The sequence below is a fragment of the Bufo bufo genome, chromosome 3 (genome assembly GCF_905171765.1).
Source record: "Bufo bufo chromosome 3, aBufBuf1.1, whole genome shotgun sequence".
NCBI classification, from domain to species: Eukaryota; Metazoa; Chordata; class Amphibia; order Anura; family Bufonidae; genus Bufo; species Bufo bufo.
The window spans coordinates 560,660,410-560,679,964 of record NC_053391.1 but is presented as its reverse complement, the minus strand read 5'-3'; the positions used below and the strand labels follow the sequence as shown (position 1 = coordinate 560,679,964).

General features: G+C 42.3%; 1 protein-coding gene across 2 annotated transcripts in view; it reads right to left on the bottom strand.

Moving 5' to 3' along the window:
• The window catches only part of SPATS2 (spermatogenesis associated serine rich 2), a 96,094-nt gene that overhangs the window by 37,609 nt on the left and 38,930 nt on the right, over window positions 1-19,555 (bottom strand). The window contains exon 1 of one of the 2 annotated variants that reach the window (XM_040425543.1): window positions 416-509. The exons of the other annotated variant lie outside the window; for it this stretch is intronic. The gene's annotated coding sequence lies outside the window, so the exon portion shown is untranslated. Of the gene's footprint in view, window positions 1-415; window positions 510-19,555 lie in introns of those variants that run through there. 2 annotated transcript variants of the gene reach the window in all.

Sequence of the window (19,555 nt, the reverse complement as noted above, 5' to 3'; positions counted from 1 at the left end):
AAACTGGGGAAAGAAGCTGCACAAAGCATGCAAAGAGGCTAAGAATTTACGCAGGTAGTAAAGGTAGCGAGGAGAGTGTTAGACATGGATTTCTGCAATAGTTTGACTGAATCACGGTTAAAGATTGCCAACATTTACCAGCTGTCCTGTAAACCATACGACACAGCTCAGGAATGTCCCTGCATCTGAGCAGACTCATGTTAAGGATCCGCTAGATTCCCCAGTTTAACAAAAAAATTAAAAATAATTCTAATGGTTTCAGTACAGCTGTGTGCACCTGCAGAGCTCACCAAGTAAAACATCTATATACATAAGGCACCTTCCATCCTAGTCAGACCGACAAGGACCATATAGCCATCAGCAGTATGAGTACAAACACTACTCCACTGCAGTGCATAGGACCGCTATAGCTTACCAGTATGCAGTGGGATGAGCTCAGGCTGCTGGAGTCACACCGCAGGCGCTAGCTATGTGACAAGGTACAGTACAAGCAGAGTTACCTGCCCTGAGCAGTCCTGGAACGTAGCCCGGTTTTACAGGTGGATACTTTCCAAACCACACCTCTCGCACTGTCAAAAGCTCTTGACGCGGCTGCCGTCACACCGGTCACAGTCAGAAGACAATGAGCACGCAGAGCAAGTACAACTATCCCTTGTCATAAATGCATAGCATGCTTACTGACGTCAATACAGCCGGGAGGGGGTGCGGTATGGCTGATAATACTGTGGACTTGGAAACCGGTTCAAATCCAGCATCTAAAGACACAATCTGGACGGAGCTGAAGAGTACAGTGTATCCTATCTTCCTGGGTCATGGACAAAATGCCACATCTACAGTGCAGACTGACACAGAGGTGGAGCAGGAAGTAAAAGTAGTTTTGCATGGCATTGCTCAGTACAATAAAGGTTGTCACTTGGCACTAGTTAAGATGAATTCACATGCAGCATTTTTCCCCATACATCCGGAACATTTTCAACTGGCATCCTACACCCGCTGTAGCATGTACATGAGCCCTGGAGATATTTATAGGGACTCCGTCACCATGAAATTCACTATTGAACCAAGCACAATGCTTTGTAGCATTAGCTCATCTGGATGTAATGATACCTTTCACTTAGTGACCCGTTGCATCCAATCAGTGCTGGGACACACCATAACTGGTAACACCCAGCTGGACCTTAAAAGGGGTTTCTCATCTGAGAGCATAGTCCGAAAGTTGCAACTCCCAGAGGTGTGACCTGCACCCACATCAAGAACAAGCCCCTGAAAGTGAAGGAGAGCTCACCTCGCTCTCCATTCAATTCTATGGGGAGTTCAGAAAACAGCTGAGCGGCTCGCTTGGTTCTTTTCAGAAGTCCCATAGAAATGAATGGACAGCGCACCACGCAAGCACGGCCACCGCTGCAATTACTTCTTTGGGACTGGCTGAGATAGCTGAGCATGCACTTGGCTTTTTTTGGAACTCCCACAGAAATAAATCCACACATACGTGGCTGCTCTTCACTCACTTCAGGGGTCCTGTTCTGGAGATAGATGCGGGTCCAAGAGTTGGCATTCTAGCGATATACCACCAATGTCTCAGATGAGACAACTCCTTTAATTGTAGGCTGCTGGCAATCCATTCATAAACTTTTAGCAGGAATAACAGAGGAATGGCATAACTGAGTCAAAGGCAAAGAAGCTCCACAATGGGCAATACAATTAAGGAGAGGCTCATCAAGTTCTTCCAAATCAAACTATTTCCTGCTCGCTGCTCACTATGAAAGTCATGTTCTAGCAGAGTCTACAGCTCAGTGATATCAGAAGAGACTACACATGAGACGTAGAGGAACACTATAAATCTTTTAAGGAGGATGGATCTAGAAGATCTTAAAGATCTATGGATTTGCATTGACCTGAAATTAGAGAAACCCGTGCAACCAGTGGTGGATCAGGTCAAAGACTGCCACGAGTAAATAAAGCAGCTTTTCTGCCGTGCCGCTTAGGGTCACAGTGCCCAAGAATGAATCACCGAGAGTACCGAATCCACGATAAAGCGCTCTAGTTAAACCTACCATTGTCTACGCTGCAGACTACCAGGGCTACAGGACAAGATTCAGTACATTCAAGGAAACAAACACACAAATGAGTTTAGGTAACTAGTATTGTGTGCACAGGGCTGTACCAGGATATAGACCTGGACAAACCAGATCAATTTATATTCTAACACGACGACAACAACCAACACAAAAAACATGAAAATGGAAAAGCCTTCTTTGAATCAAGACCAGCAAGGTCTATTTCTTGACAGGCATTTACCCATTATGTGTTTAGCATATTTGATTACTAAAATACTCTGTATTGGCAGGACATCCCTTAAGTCCCACAAATTACCGGTTGGTCGAGAGCAGCTAATGTACTACGCTGGTGGAAATGTCACCCAAATAGTGGTATGTGGGCATATATAGGCATCTGTCTGATTACATATGCACAAGTTTGTTAAATGACAGACAATAAAATTATAAAAACAAAATAAAAAAGTATTATATATATATATATATATATATAAAATGAACAGCCTTAACCACTTCACTACCGAGCCACTTTTCACCTTAAATCCCAAGCTGATTTTTGCAAATCTGACGTGTCAATTTATGTGGTAATAACTTTGGAACTAATTTACTTCTCCAAGCCATTCCGAGATTGTTTTCTCGCCACATATTGTACTTCATGACAGTGGTAAAATTCAGTCATGAAGTATTTCATTTTTATTTCATCATTTATAAAAATAAAAAAAAATTTAACAAATTTACTAAACATTTGGAAAAATTAGCAAATTTCACTACTTTCTCTACTTTTCTAATACATAGTAATACCTCCAAAAATAGTTATTACTTTACATTCTCCAAATGTCTACTTCATGTTTGGATCATTTTTAAAATGACATTTTATTATCTTTGTGACATTAGAAGGCTTAGAAGTTTAGAAGCAAATCTTGAAATTTTTCAGAAAATTTCAAAAACCCACTTTTTAACGGACCAGTTCAGGTCTGAAGTCACTTTGTGAGGCTTACATAATAGAAACCACCCATAAATGGTCCCAGTTTAGAAACTACACCCCTCAAGGTATTCAAAACTGATTTTACAAACTTTCTTAGGCCTCTTTCACACGGGCGAGAATTCCATGCGGGTGCAATGCGTGAGGTGAACGCATTGCACCCGCACTGAATCCGGACCCATTCACTCCAATGGGGCTGGGCACATGAGCGGTGATTTTCACGCATCACTTGTGTGAAAACCGCAGCATGCTCTATATTGTGTGTTTTTCACGCAACGCAGGCCCCATAGAACTGAATAGGGCAGCATGATGGACCATGTGATGAGCACAGTGATGTCACCAAAGGTCCTTTTCCTCCCAGGTCCTCAAAGAAGAAGAAAGAAGATGAGCGGGGCTGCGCGAACGAGTGGATAAGGAGAGTTAAAAATTATTTTTATTTTTTTAACCCCCTCCATCCCAAATTTACTTAGCATTCTGTATTAAGAATGCTATTATTTTCCCTTATAACCATGTTATAAAAGGGAAAATAATATCTACACAACACCGATCCCAAACCCAAACTTCTGTAAAGAAGTCCGTATTCGGGTCTGGGTACCAAACATGCCGATTTTTTTCACGTGCGTGCAAAACGCATTTAAACGCTTTGCACTCGTGCGGGAAAATCGCGCATTTTCCCACAACGCTCGTGCCTTAATCCTTTAGGTGTTCCACAACAAGGAAAATGTAGATGAAATTTCAGAATTTCACTTTTTTGGTAGATTTTCCATTTTAATTCATTTTTCCAGTAACAAAGCAAGGGTTAACAACCAAACAAAACTCTTTATTTATTGCCCTGATTCTTTAGTTTACAGAAACACTCCATATGTGGTCCATAAACTGCTGTACGGGCACACGGCAGGGCGCAGAAGGAAAGGAACGCCATATGGTTTTTGGAAGGCAGATTTCACAGGAATCATTTAAAGTTACATTTGAAGACCCCCTGATGCACCCCTAGAGTAGAAACTCCAAAAAAAAAAAAAAAAAAAAATTTGGAAACTACAGTTTTAGTGTACATATGATTTTTGGTTGCTCTATATTACACTTTTTGTGAGGAAAGGTAAAAAAAAATAGCTGTTTTGGCACAGTTTTTATTTTTTGTTATTTACAATGTTCATCTGACAGGTTAGATCATGTCCTATTTTTATAGAGCAGGTTGTTACGGACGCAACAATACCAAATAGGACTACTTTTTTTGGTTGTATGGTTTCAGTTTTACATAAAAGCATTTTTGAAAAATTTTCTCCATATTCTGAAAGCCATATAGTTTTTTTTTTTTGGGGTGACTGTCTTATGTAGGGGCTCATTTTTTAACAGTATGAGATGACTGATTGGTACTACTTTAGGGTGCATATGACTTTTTGATCGCTTAGTATTACACTTTTAGTGATGTCAGGTGAACAAAAAAAAAATATGGCTGACAGTTTTTTTTTTCCTTACGATGTTCACCTAAGGGGTTAGGTCATGTAATATTTTTATAGAGCAGGTCCTTACGGACGTGGCAGTACCTAATATGTATACTATTTTTTTTTTTACCTAAGTTTTACATAATATTTTTTTAACCCCTTAAGGACTCAGGGCGTACCGGTACGTCCTAACTTGAAATCAGTATTCCGGCGCCCCAGGGGTTAATCAGAACGGGATTTCGGCTGAAATCCTTCAGCCGGCATCCTGTGACAACGCCAGGGGGGACCCCCCCCCCCCCCCCCGTGTCGGCGATCGCAGCAAACCGCAGGTCAATTCAGACCTGCGGTTTGCTGCGCTTTTTGCAGTTTCTGATCCCCGCGGTCCCTGACCGCGGGGATCAGAAACTTTTGAGTGCCTATAATGTCGCATGCGGTGGGGGCGTTGCGGCAGGCGGGATCGCGATCCCCCGCCCACCTCCCCATGAATGATCGTTGGCTTCTAGTGGGTATACCAGGGTGCCAGCACATTGCTGGCACCCTGGTATAAACGGCTGACATCTGTGCAGATGTCAGCCGTTTAACCCTTTCCATACCGCGGTCCGTACGGACCGCTGTATGGAAAAAGTTAACTGTCATCGGTCAGGGAGCTCCCTCCCTCTCCATCGGGGGGCTGCTGTGCCTTTGCAGCCCCCCGATGGAGAGGGAGAGAGCCCCCCTCAGCCCTGTGCTTACCCTTCCCCGTCTGCGAAGTTGTGGCAGACGGGGAAGGTTCCCATGGCAACAGGACGCCTGCTCAGGCGTCCTGCTGTCCATGGTGCTGAACAGATCTGTGCTAAAAGCATAGATCTGTTCAGTGTAAAATACAGTACAGAACAATATATATTGTACTGTACTATACAGACATCAGACCCACTGGATCTTCCAGAACCAAGTGGGTCTGGGTCAAAAAAAAAGTAAAAAAGTGAAAAAAGTTAAGATTAAAAAAAACAAAACAAACATTCATCACTGAATAAAAATTTAAAAAATAAAATACACTACACATATTAGGTATCGCCGCGTCCGTAACGACCTGATCTATAAAACGGTCATGTTACTTTCCCCGCACGGTGAACACCATAAAAATAAAAAAATAAAAACTGAGAAAATTGAAATTTTGCCCACCTTACTTCCCAAAAAAGGTAATAAAAGTGATCAAAAAAGTCACATGTACGCCAAAATAGTACCAATCAAACCGTCATCTCATCCCGCAAAAATCATACCCTACCCAAGATAATCGCCCAAAAACTGAAAAAACTATGGCTCTCAGACTAAAGAAACACTAAAACATGATTTTTTTTGTTTCAAAAATGAAATCATTGTGAAACACTTACATAAATAAAAATAAAGTATACATATTAGGTATCGCCGCGTCCGTATCGACCGGCTCTATAAAAATATCACATGATCTAACCCCTCAGGTGACCACCGTAAAAAATAAAAAATAAAAACAGTGTAAAAAAGCCATTTTTTGTCATCTTACGTCACAAAAAGTGTAATAGCAAGCGATCAAAAAGTCATATGCACCCCAAAATAGTGCCAATCAAACAGTCATCTCATCCCGCAAAAAATGAGACCCTACTCAAGATAATCGCCCAAAAACTGAAAAAACTATGGCTCTTAGACTATGGAGACACTAAAACTTTTTTTGGTTTTAAAAATGAAGTTATTGTATAAAACTTACATAAATAAAAAAAAATTGTATACATATTAGGTATCGCCACGTCCGCGACAACCTGCTCTATAAAATTACCACATGATCTAACCTGTCAGATGTATGTTGTAAATAACAAAAAAAAAAAAAAAAGTGCCAAAAAAGCTATTTGTTACCTTGCCGCACAAATAGTGTAATATAGAGCAACCAAAAATCATATGTTTCCTAAACTAGTACCAACAAAGCTGCCACCTTATTCCGTACTTTCTAAAATGGGGTCACTTTTTTGGAGTTTCTACTCTAGGGGTGCATCAGGGGGGCTTCAAATGGGACATGGTGTCAAAAAAAACAGTCCAGCAAAATCTGCCTTTCAAAAACCGTATGGCATTCCTTTCCTTCTGCGCCCTGCTGTGTGCCCGTACAGCGGTTTACGAACACATATGGGGTGTTTCTGTAAACTACAGAATCAGGGCCATAAATAATGAGTTTTGTTTGGCTGTTAACCCTTGCTTTGTAACTGGAAAAAAAATATTAAAATGGAAAATCTGCCAAAAAAGTGAAATTTTGAAATTGTATCTCTATTTTCCATTAAATCTTGTGCAACACCTAAAGGGTTAACAAAGTTTGTAAAATCAGTTTTAAATAGCTTGAGGGGTGTAGTTTCTTAGATGGGGTCACTTTTTTGGAGTTTCTACTCTAGGGGTGCATCAGGGGGGCTTCAAATGGGACATGGTGTCAAAAAAACAGTCCAGCAAAATCAGCCCTCCAAAAACCAAACGGCGCACCTTTCACTCTACGCCCTACTGTGTGCCCGTACAGTAGTTTACGGCCACATATGGGGTGTTTCTGTAAACGGCAGAGTCAGGGCAATAAAGATACAGTCTTGTTTAGCTGTTAACCCTTGCTTTGTTAGTGGAAAAAATGGGTTAAAATGGAAAATTAGGCAAAAAAATGAAATTCTCAAATTTCATCCCCATTTGCCAATAACTCTTGTGCAATACCTAAAGGGTTAACGAAACTTGTAAAATCAGTTTTGAATACCTTGAGGGGTGTAGTTTATAGAATGGGGTCATTTTTGGGCGGTTTCTATTATGTAAGCCTCGCAAAGTGACTTCAGACCTGTAGTGGTCCCTAAAAATTTGGTTTTTGTAAATTTCTGAAAAATTTCAAGATTTGCTTCTAAACTTCTAAGCCTTGTAACATCCCCAAAAAATAAAATATCAATCCCAAAATGCTACAAACATGAATTAGACATATGGGGAATGTAAAGTCATCAAAATTTTTGGGGGTATTACTATGTATTACAGAAGTAGAGAAACTGAAACTTTGAAATTTGCAAATTTTTCTAAATTTTTGGTTAATATGGTATTTTTTATGCAAAAAAATTAACTTTTTTGACCCAATTTTAGTAGTGTCATGAAGTACAATATGTGACGAAAAAACTATCTCAGAACGGCCTGGATAAGTCAAAGCGTTTTAAAGTTATCAGCACTTAAAGTGACACTGGTCAGATTTGCAAAAAATGGCCAAGTCCTTAAGGTGAAATAGGGCTGAGTCCTTAAGGGGTTAATTAAAAAAAAATTAACAAACCTGTTTTAGTGTCTCCATATTCTGAGAGCCATAGTTTATTTTTTGGGCCATTGTCTTAGGTAGGGTATAATTTTTAAGGGGTGAGATAACTGTTTGGTTGGCACTATTTTGGGGTGCATATGACTTTGATCGCTTGCTATTACACTTTTAGTGATGTAAGGTGACAAAAATTATAATTTTTTTGCCGCTGTTCACCTGAGGGGTTGGGTAATGTGATATTTTTATAGAGCCGGTCGATATGGACGCGGCGATACCCAATACGTATACTATATTTTTTTTTACTTTATTTTGGGAAAAGGACGCTTTTCCCTTTTTTTTATTATTTTTTTTTACTTGAAATCTTAAATGATTTTTTTTGAAAAATACATTTTTTTTTACTTTTTTTTCCCCTCACTATTTTTTGTCCCACTCTGGGACTTAAACTTTTGGGGGTCTGATCCCCTTTACAATGCATCACAATAGTTCTGTATTGTGATGCATTGGCTGTAAGTGTATTACACACGGTAATACACTTCAGCCAGCTGTCATGGAAGGCACCGGGCTGCCTTCCCTGCCATCGGGTCCCCGTCACAGCCTCGCGGGGACCAGGTGGCCACCCCGCTGGATACCGCGGTCAGCGCTGACCGCAGAAGTGCAAGGGTTAGTGTGCCGGCATCTGTGTTTTCCCCGATGCCGGCGCATACAACAGGAGTCCGGCTATCAGTGACTGCCGGACCCCTGCCGCTGATCAGGTGGGCACAACTCCTGCAGCTGCCCGATCAGAGCATCATACATGTATGGCACTGGTATTTGTGTTCCGCATTTTTGCGCCGTACATGTACGGCGCTGGTATCCTACGGGATAAAGAGGACCTGTCACCACCCCTGACATGCCCGTTTGAATTGAGTCATGCTTTCCCCATGTAATAACAATTCTGGAGCATCTATTCTTATGTCTGTATGTTGTGCCATTCCTGTATTATTTCTACTAGAAGTTATGAATGAATTGCTAGCAGTCTGCAGTAAGGGTACAGAGGGGTGGTAACCAGTTTGGGGTGTGTAGCTGCACAGTCAGACAATAGCAGCACTGATTGGATAGAGTCAGACTGCAGGTAGCCAGGTACACACCCCCAACTTAACTGCTAGCAATTCATTCATAACTTCTAGCAGGAGTGATAAAAGATTGGCACAACATAGAGCCATAAAAATAGATGCTCCAGAATTGTTATCACATGGGGGATGCATGAAGCTATTAAAAATGGCATGTCAGGAGTTTTGAAAGGTCCTCTTTAACATGAAAACCACCTGCCAACTATTGTGTTGCTAAAACAGCTTTTACCCATTGAGGCATGATCTCCATAGAATCTCCCAAACGGTCCTGTGGTGGCACCAAGACGTTACCACCTATCCTGTGCTAATGTATGATTGCTGGGGTTCCCCAAACCTCTTGTGTGAGTAGAGCAGCAGTGCACAGACGTGACCACTAATCCATTCACAGTCTATGGCTATGCCCCAGAAATGCAATCTAAACCTGCTAGGAGCTACTGTATATTTCTGGTGTAATGTATTCGAGTGTTTAGGTACAAACAATTGTAGGTACTGTCTACTCGAGGGCTCTTTTCTAAAAAGTGGTGCGTCATTGGTCAGGAAGGAGAAAAAGTCACAAATCTTTGCGCAAAAGAGACATTTCTTTCGTAATGATAAATTTCTTCCAATGACTATGAAACCGGCAGGGAGAAAAAATAAACTAAAATTATGGAACACCCTACTGTAGTAAATGGGTTTTCCAGGCTTCTGATATGGATGACCTATCCTCAGGATCATTGGGGCCCGACACCCTGCATCCCCTTTATTACCTGATGCCTGCAGACTCCGGTGCTGGAACGGGAAGCACAGCTCGTTCGCAGTGAAGTGGCCGTGCAGTGTTACTGCAGCGCCACTCCCATTCACTTCAATGGTAGATGAGTCGCAGTAACAACAACTAGTTCCAACACTGAGGCTGCAGGGAGCAGCTGACTAGTGGGGGTGCAGGCTGTCGGACCCTCACAGACTAGATATTAATGACCTATCCTGATGACAGGTCATCAATATCAGGAGCCTGGAAAACCCCTTTAAATCAGGAGTTTCTAGAAATAGTCCATGTGAGAAATGGACAACAATTCTCATAACTTTTATTATCAGTGTATGTTTTATACCCGTCGTGTGATCCCATATATGTTCATGCCATTCTGTGATTGTACGTGCCGTTCTGTCTGGGCCTGCAGGTGTAATACACACTGACCTTGGAGGAAATCAGTTTATCACCTGAATGTTAAAAAAACTGGCCCTTTGCAAGTGGCAATGAAGGTGGTTCCTGGAAATGCAGACAGCATGGAACCTCACCCAGAACCTTTTCAAGTACAGTGCCAGAGAACGAAGAAAATATCTCATAAGCAATAACTCATCTCTGGTACAACTCACGTATTAATTGTGATCATTGCATTCCGCGTGATGTGGGCATCGTAGGGGGCCTAAACATCCCATCCCTGACAGCCAGCATTCCCACATAACCAGCATCTGACCTTCTGGGACAACCACACTGGTCATGTGTGGTATCAAAATGATCAGCCGGATATGATATACATTATTAAAACATGTCGGGTCCCGAATATCTATTAGTGTGAACGGGAAGCCATGTTTTAATAATATTTCATGTCTACCAGCTGAGTAAGAGGTGGATCACGCACAGGTAATGAGGGCCATCCCAGAAGACTGGGACAGAATAGGAGGGAGACTCCTCTCAGCTCCACCCTCTGCCGAATGGGGATAAAAATGAACTATTGGGAACATTTCTTGGACACAATTTGGGGATCCGATCAACATCAGGTTGTGTTCAACTGTCCTCCTGTCCACAGAAACCAGAAGGAACTCTGACCACACAATTTGTTGAGTAAGAACCTTTCTGCTTTTCATCTTTTTATTTTTATACTGTTTTGTGCACGTTTATGTAGGTCTTATTTCTTTTAACCTTTTGTAACTAAGTACTGTACCTTTTGAGTACATTAAAGCACATCTTTAATGGTTTTGCCTTGTGTCCTGAACAAGCCCAGTAACCTCCATTTTTTTTTTTAAGTGTATGAGTGCGGTTTGCATCACCGTGTATTTGCTATATGTGTGGCCTGTTCCACTGAGCCTGCTTGCGAGTGGGTCGCTGTGGGGTTTCCTATGAGCCCTTAATTAATCAGTGTATTGATTTAAATGTCATAGATGGTGGCAGCGTGTTGGGGTGCATGAGAGGCTGTCAGGATGTGATCGAGGCTCAATCTGAGGCCTGTGTGTAGGGGCGCGAGAGATTTAGTGCGCGAAATAGATCGACCCTTGGCAGTCGCACCCGGGTCACGTGACAGGGCGGTTTCCGTATGTGACAGTCCAGTACAACAAATTTTCGTTGAAAAAGCAAATCAAGACCGAATGTGAGGGCGGAATGGAAAACTGTTTGGTGTCCTGGTTACATAAAAAGCCTAGTATAAACTGTGTCAGTGTGACCTGTCCCTTCTGCGACAAGAAAACACTCATTTCAATAGCTTAGTGGAAACAGAAACGGCTCGGTTTAGCAATTTATCCACAAGAACGGCCTCGGTCACATCATACATGGGTCACTCCGACCCTTGGATCTGCAATAAAAGAATAATTTACAGACCGTGCCATCAATCAGCAACATTTTTACAAATCTATTATACAGTATAGAGGCGAGGACACTATGTATTTGACATCACTATACACAAGAAAATTAGGGGTTTTATTTTTGGGGCAAATGCTACTTTGCTCAATTACACTAGGGTTTGTTTTCATGGCAGCCCCGGTCTGTAATGAAGGATAGGGGTGCTGCAGGCAATCCTCTTACCGGACACTATTGCAGAGTACGACCCGTTTCATACTGCCGTTGCGGCAGATAACAGCCTGTCATCTCTCTGGATGTTGCCGGCTGGCATTACGCTAACATCCGGCAATGCATGAACCAGAGAGCTCTGGCAGGCCGTTCTCTGCCAAAACCGCCAGCTTAAACTCATAATGGCAGTGTAAAACCAGGGTGGAGTCAAAAAAAAGAAGAGATTTTGGCTTCAAAAAACTGCATGTAGAAACCTGACCTCATGGCTGTACAAACCAAAAAAATTTAATTCGGTGATTATCTTTAATGGCTAGGGGTGAGCGAATCGCGTTTTGGATCCAAGAGCCGAAGTCCAGTCGATCCCCAACTTCGTTTTAATGCTGTATGGAGACCTGTCTTCCGTAAAGCATTAAAACGAAGTTAGGGAACGAGTCTACTTTGATTTAAGTCCTCAGGCCCTGAGGGGTTAATTGCAGTCGATCACAGCGCGCAGTAATAGAGGCCAGGTATGGGATATGGCCGGCACATGCAGGCTACGTTTGTATTCCGGCATATTAACTATATTCATTGGTGGCGGAGTGGCCACAGTCCCTCCCCTCCTCCTCCTACTGTTCTCACTGGTGGTCAGCGGCAGCCGCACACAGTGGGGAGGGAGGGACTCCCTTCTCCACTGTGTCGGCTCAGGAGAACATGGTGCGTGCCGAGAATGGCGCATGCCATGTTCTACCCCAATATGGCAATATAAATGAAATCTCTATCGTTGGCCAAATTTATATTGCATATCGTGTATATCGCCCACCCCTACACACAGCGGTCAGCTGCATGTCTACTGTTAGCTTTAGGTGGAATCAGTCGTCCCAACCATCTCTACACTGCAGTTTGATTATTCCTTTATATACACACAACAGGGAAAAAGGATCAAAACTACAGCAAAAGTAAAAAGGCAGCCCATAGCAACTAATAAGATCGAGATCTGGAACCCAAGTCCTCAGAAGTGGAGAATCGTTGTGATCCAAACGAGTGATTGGAGCGAAGTGGACTTCCTGACACAGAATAGAGCGAAGTACAAGAAGTTAGTCTGGCGATGAACATTATTCTTTTACAGAGCGAATATTTACTTAACTGATGGATCATCAGCCTCGACTATAACGAAAAGCACATGAAACGCGTTTTTCTCCATCGGCACTTCCGCACGTTTGTGGTGATGGAAGATTCAGGTATCTGAGTGTTCAGACTATGGAGAAAGTTGCTCATAAGGAGTCGCAGCGCTCAGCTGGAGGAAAGACTCTCACCACGGTCTAAATATTTACCCTAATCCGTGTGATGATGGTCGCCTCGAGCACTCTATCTGTAAACAGCATTGTCATTCCGCCTGCTTCCAATTCACGGCAGAGTCATGTTTGTTCCAAGGGTTTTTAACCCTTTCACTACCGAGCCACTTTTCATCCTAAATCCCAGGCAGATTTTTGCAAATCTGACATGCGTCACTTTATGTGGTAATAACTTTGGAACGCTTTTACTTATCCAAGCCATTCAGAGACTGTTTTCTCGTGACACATTGTACTTCATGATAGTGGTAAATTTGAGACCATAATAAAATACTCCAAAAATTTACCAAAAATTTGGAAAAATTCACAATTTTATTTCTCGACTTTTAAAAGACAGATAGTAATATACCTCATAAAATTATTATCAATCAACATTCCCCATATGTCTGCTTTATCTTGGCATCATTTTGTAAATTTTTGTATTTTTTTTACGACGTTAGAAGGCTTTGAATTTTAGAAGCACTTTTTCAAAACCTTTTTTTAAAGCACCAATTCAGTTATAAAGTGATTTGGAGGGGGCTTACATAATGGAAACCACAAAAATGACCCAAATTTTAGAAACTACACCCCTTAAAGTATTCAAAACGGATGCTACAAGCTCTGTTAACCCTTGAGGTGTTCCACAAGAATTAAAGGAAAATAGAGATGAAATTTCCAAATTTCACTTTTTTGGTAGATTTTTTATGTTAATTTTTTCTTGCAACACAACAAGGGTTAACAGCAAAATAAACCTCAATATGCATTACTCTGATTCTGCAGTTTACAGACATACCCCATATGTAGCGGTAAACTGCTCTATGGGCATGTGCAAGTGGTCAGAAGGAAAGCAGCACCATATGGATATTGGAGGCAGATTTTGCTAGAATGCCTTTTAGGAACCATTTTGTATTTGAAGAAACCCTGAGTACCCCTACAGTGGAAACCCTCAAAAAGTGAGACCCATTTTGGAAACTACACCCCTTAAAGAATATATTAGGGGGGGTACTGAGCACTTTGACCACCTAAGTGTTTTACGGAATTTGGAAACACTTGACTGAAAATGAAAAGTTTCATTTCTTCCAATAAAATGTCGCTTTAGCTCCCAATTTTTCATTTTCACAAGGGGTAACCGGAGAAAAAGCACCCCATAATTTGTTACCCATTTTCTCCTGAATACGGCAACACCCCATATGTGGTGGTAAACTGCTGGGGGGGGGTGAGACAACACATGGCAGGACTCAGAATAGAAGGAGCACCATATGGCTTTTGCAGCGCAGATTTTGATGGATTGGTGCCATTGGTTTTCATTTTTTGAGTGATTGTCTATGTGGGGGCTCATTTTTTGGGGATGAGGTGACGTTTTCATTGGTACCATTTTGGGGTACATGAGACTGATCGCTTGGTATTAAACTTTTTGTGAGGCAAGGTGACAAAAAATGGCTGTTTTGGCATAGATTTTTTACAGCATTCACCTGAGGGGCCATCTCATGTGATATTTTTATAGAGCAGGTTGTTACAGACATGGCGATACCCAATGTGTCTTTTTTTAAGTTTTACACAGTGAAATCATTTTTGAACAGAATAAAATCTTGTTTTTGTGTTGCCATTTTCTGAGAGCCATATTTTTTTTTATTTTTTGGGCAATTGTCTTAGGTAGGGGCTCTCTTTTTTGGCGGGATTGGATAACGGTTTGATTGGTACCATTTGGGGGTACATAAGACTTTTTGATCGCGTGGCATTGCACTTTTTGTCAGGCAAGGTGTCCAGAAAATGGCTTTTTTGTCAAAGTTTTTATTTTATTTTTACGGCGCTCACCTGACGGGGTGTATCATGTGATATTTTTATAGAGCCAGCCGATACGGACGCGGCGATAACCAATATGTCTACTTTTCAAAAAAAAAAAAAAAAAAAATGTACTTTATTTTTTGTCCCACTCTGGGACTTCAACTTTTGAGGGTCTGATCCGCAGTACAATGGATCGCATCACAATACTTATAGCCAATACATTACAATACAGTAAGTGTATTACACAGTGTAATACACTTACAGCTTTCTGCCTGTGAGATCCAGGAGGCTGGATCTCACAGGCTCACACGGATGGCAGCCACGATGCCCAAGGAAGGCATCGGGCTGCCGTCCAAGCAATCGGGTCCTCGTCACAGCAGCGCGGGAACCTGATGGGTGCTCCCTCCCTCTCCACACATCACACGTGCCTCCCTCTCTACATTAACAAAAAAATCCTGCAGTCTTTACACTGGGCACCAAGCACGCCACTCCTTAGTCTGACACTGTACAGATCACTTTACTATAGTTACCTGCTTATCACTACAGGCAGTATTAGAATGACAAATCACACCAGTATATATAGAGAAAACAGGATTCCCTATACACAATAGGGGACATCACAGCTTATTTACTCCTTGATGATCTCTGCACAGGTCACAGAGCATGCCTAGAAAACTCTCCCATAGAAGTCAATGAGGTTCCTTCTGTCCATTGTGTCTATGGCCCATGGTGGCTGCTGGAAAGCAGATTTCTAAAATGCTGTTAACAGCAGTTCAGGTAAGAGGGCTTCCCCCATAATCATGTTCATGAAATAGCATGAGGGCTTCCTCCAAATCCGGCAGAGAAGGAAGCTACAGAGATCTCACAACTGTACATGGCTTTTGGTCCATTAAAGGGGTTGTCTGGGATTTTGATACTGACAATCTGTCCTCAGGATAACAGCTGTTTGACAGGGGTCCCAGGTGTCAGACCCCCAGCGGTCAGATACTGATGACCTATCCTATTTTTTACATCAGTGTAAAAAAATAAAAAATAATATATCTGAAAACCGCTTTAAGCATTGTGATAACTGAATGGCCTGCGTGCTATTCACAGGCCATATGGTTACACCCTTAGGCATCTTGCACACGACCGTATGGTTTTGCGTTCCGTTTTAAAACGGATCAATTATTTTCCGTTTTTTGTTTCAGTAGCATTTCCGTTTCGCCGTTCAGTTTTTCCATTTGTGATTTTTTTTTTTTTTGCGGATCGCAAACGGTGGCATACAATAATGATGTTTAAACAGTAAGTACATTAAAAAATTGGGCTTGGCATAACATTTTTCAATAGATGGTTCTTCAAAAACGGAACAGATACGGAAGACATACGGATGCATTCAGTTTTTTTTTTTGCGGAACCATCGACTTGAATGGAGCCACGGATCGTTATTTGCGGGCAAAATAGGACAAGTTCTATCTTTCAGTGGAACGGAAATACGTAAACGGAATGCATACGGAGTACAATCCATTTTTTTTGAGGAACTGTTGAAATCAATAGTTCCGCAAACGGAATCCGCAAAAACGGAACGGAATTTTTTTTTTTCTGTGCAAGAGGCCTTAGAGAAACCTTTTGGATGAAGATTTCCTCTGGGATCAGTTTATGATGAAAGTTTTTCCAAAAGGGTTTTCTAATTTCACAGGACAGGATTCAATCTTGTCTTTGGCTCTAAATATAAAATCTCAGCACTAAAGGATAGGGACTATTAAAGTGGGACCTGTCCGATCTCCAACACTTGTACTTGTTGATGAAGTAATACTTCTCAGCCGTCTTTTCTTGATGCTCCTTATGGTGCAGTTTCTCTGTTATTCCACCTTGCAGGAAGGTAGGAATTAATAGACAAGACAATGGTTACCAGTTAGGGGTGTGTCCTTAAACTGGTGGTGGCAGAGGCACACAGAGCCCCGTCTATGGGCAGGCCATGCATAGGGTTGCCACCTGTGCACTATTACTAATGAGCGGTTCCGCTGTGAAGCGCTCATTAGTACAGCTTTTGCCCTCCCCATTCTGCTTGTGTTAAAAGGGAACCTGTCACCAGTTTTATGGTGTCCTAACTAAGGGCAACATAAATAAGTGACTGATTCGCTTAGCACAATGCTGGGTCACTTTCTTTAATTGACCCAGTCAATCTGCCAACATCTTGTATTGAAAAGCTCCAGCTGATAATGATGAGCCATGAATATTCATGAGCTCCTGACTCTCCCCGCCCACCTGCTGCTGAATGACAGTTATTTTCCATATGAATCAGCAGCAGGTGGGCAGGGGAGTGGCTATAGCTCTGAATTAAATATACGCTGGACTCAATGACATCACGCTGGACTCCAATCAGCTCATTAGCATGTGGCATCTTTGTGTGTATATTATGAGGTAACCATCTGTCACACCAGTAAGTGAATACATCTAAGGCTACTTTCACACGAGCGTTCAGAGCAGATCCGTCTGATGTTTCATCAGACGGATCCGCTCTGATAATGCAGACGTTTGCATCCGTTCAGAATGGATCCGTCTGCATTATTACTTAGAAAACTTTCTAAGTCAGAAAGTAGCCTGAGCGGATCCGTTCAGACTTTACATTGAAAGTCAATGGGGGACGGATCCGCTTGAAGATTGAGCCATATGGTGTCATCTTCAAGCGGATCCGTCCCCATTGACTTCCATTATAAGTCTGGACGGATCCGCTCGCCTCAGCACGGCCAGGCGGACACCCGAACGCTGCAAGCAGCGTTCAGGTGTCCGCTCACTGAGCGGAGCGGAGGCTGAGCGCTGGCAGACGGATGCATTCTCAGTGGATCCGCCTCCACTGAGAATGCATTAGGGCTGGACGGATGCGTTCGGGGCCGCTCGTGAGCCCCTTCAAACGGAGCGCACACCCGAACGCTCGTGTGAAAGTAGCCTAAGGCACTTTTTAGTAGTTAATGATTGTATATAATTAGTTAGATTATAATCAAATATCCACATGACAGGTTCCCTTTAAATAAATCTCACTCCCTATTTGATCTCGCTGCAGCGAACAGTCCCTCCCCACTGGATGTGCAGGCCAAGACCTGCGTTCCAGCGTGATGACGTTTCACAGGTCCTGCTGCATCCAGTCAATTCTGAGAAACATCATCACGCTGGAGCGCAGGTCCTGTACATCCTGTGAGCAGCGACTGTTTCCTGTGGCGCAATCAAGTGGTTGAGGATTTTTTTTTTGCATAGAAGTGGGGAAGGGGGCATTAATAATACTGTGGCCTCTAATAGGTGCATTATTAATACTAGGGGTCACTAATGGGGCATTATTAATAATGGTAGCCACTGATGGGGGAAAATAGTAGGGGGGCACTAATAGTGCATAATCAATACTCAAGGCCACTAATGGGGGCTTTTTTTTTTTTTTTTTTTAAATACTGGGGGCCACTAATCAGGCATTATTAATACTGGAGGCCACTAAAAGGACATTTTTAATACTAGTGGGTGCCAACAGGGGCATTCATTTTACTGGGGGCCTGTGTTAAGCCACGCCCCCACATCTTAACTTGGCCGGTATTTTTGAGCATTCAGGTTAAATTGCCGTGTTGGTACTTTGCGATAAATAAGTGGGTTTTGGGTTGCAGTTTGGGCACTCGGCCTCAAAGGTTCAACATCACCGCCTTAAACAACAGTCCAACTGGTGCTGATAGTGCAGGGACACACACCTCAGACAAGAGGAACTGTCATGCCCAGTTGTCAATTTATTCATAAAATTCTGGTGGGAATAAGAGAGGAATAGCACAAAGGAAACACTAACGCTAAGAAAAGGCACTCCGGAAAGAAGCACTTTGTAAAAGTGACATGCCAGGAGAGCTCACAGGTCCTCTTAATGGGAAAGTGTCATCAGAAAATGACCCGTTTAAAACCACGTTTGTAAGTTAAAACATTTTTTTTTTTTTTTCAGTGCATTTGTTAAAATTTTTCCATGTCTATTTATATTAAAAATGTATATAATTATGCAATTTTTGCACTGGCCACTAGGTCTAATGGGTCATTTCCTTTTCTATACAAGTACAGTGTTACTAGCAGAATTACAATGATCACTGTGTACCGATATCACCTGTATATAGGTAACACAGAATCCATCACTCAAAATAGGTGATATCACAGCTTATCTACTCCCTCCTGACCTCTTAAGTCAGGGCATGCCTAGAAAACTCTCCTATAGAAGACAATGAGCGCTCTGTCAGGATTCCACCAAGGTGTCCGTCATTTGGACAGGAATGCCTCCATTACCACTATAAAATTATCACTTGGAGTTCAGACAAAGGGGGGGAAAAAAAGGTTTGTAAACGTCAGGAAACGATCCTGTACATGAGTGGCGACGCTGTCAAGCTCTCTGCACTAGGTCTTTGGTCCAATTTCTGTGGAAATCTATGATGTGTGCAAGAGGCAGGATAGGTCATATGTATCTGATTAGTGCGGACTGACTGCTGGCACCCCGGCCTCTTCATACTACACTAAGCACAGTGCCTTATATCGTATAGAGACTGTTCGGTGTCGCAGCTCAATTCCATTCACTTGAATGGGACGGAGATGAACAAAGGCCAGGTGATGGATGCAAGTTCGCAGGCCTAGGCCATCAGTACTTTAAAAAGAGGTGTCAGTCATTAAAAAATTTTCACAGTTCGCCCCACGGCAGTAAATTATTATTATTTTTTTTAAACAAATTCATCCTGTACTCGCTGGATTTTCCTCTGCTGTTTCCAGAGCCCTGAAACGGATCTCACAAGCGGACCCATAAACGCCAGTGTGAAAGTAGCCTTACCCCAGTGCCGATCCTCCTTTTGGGGTTTGTATACAATGCTGCAGTA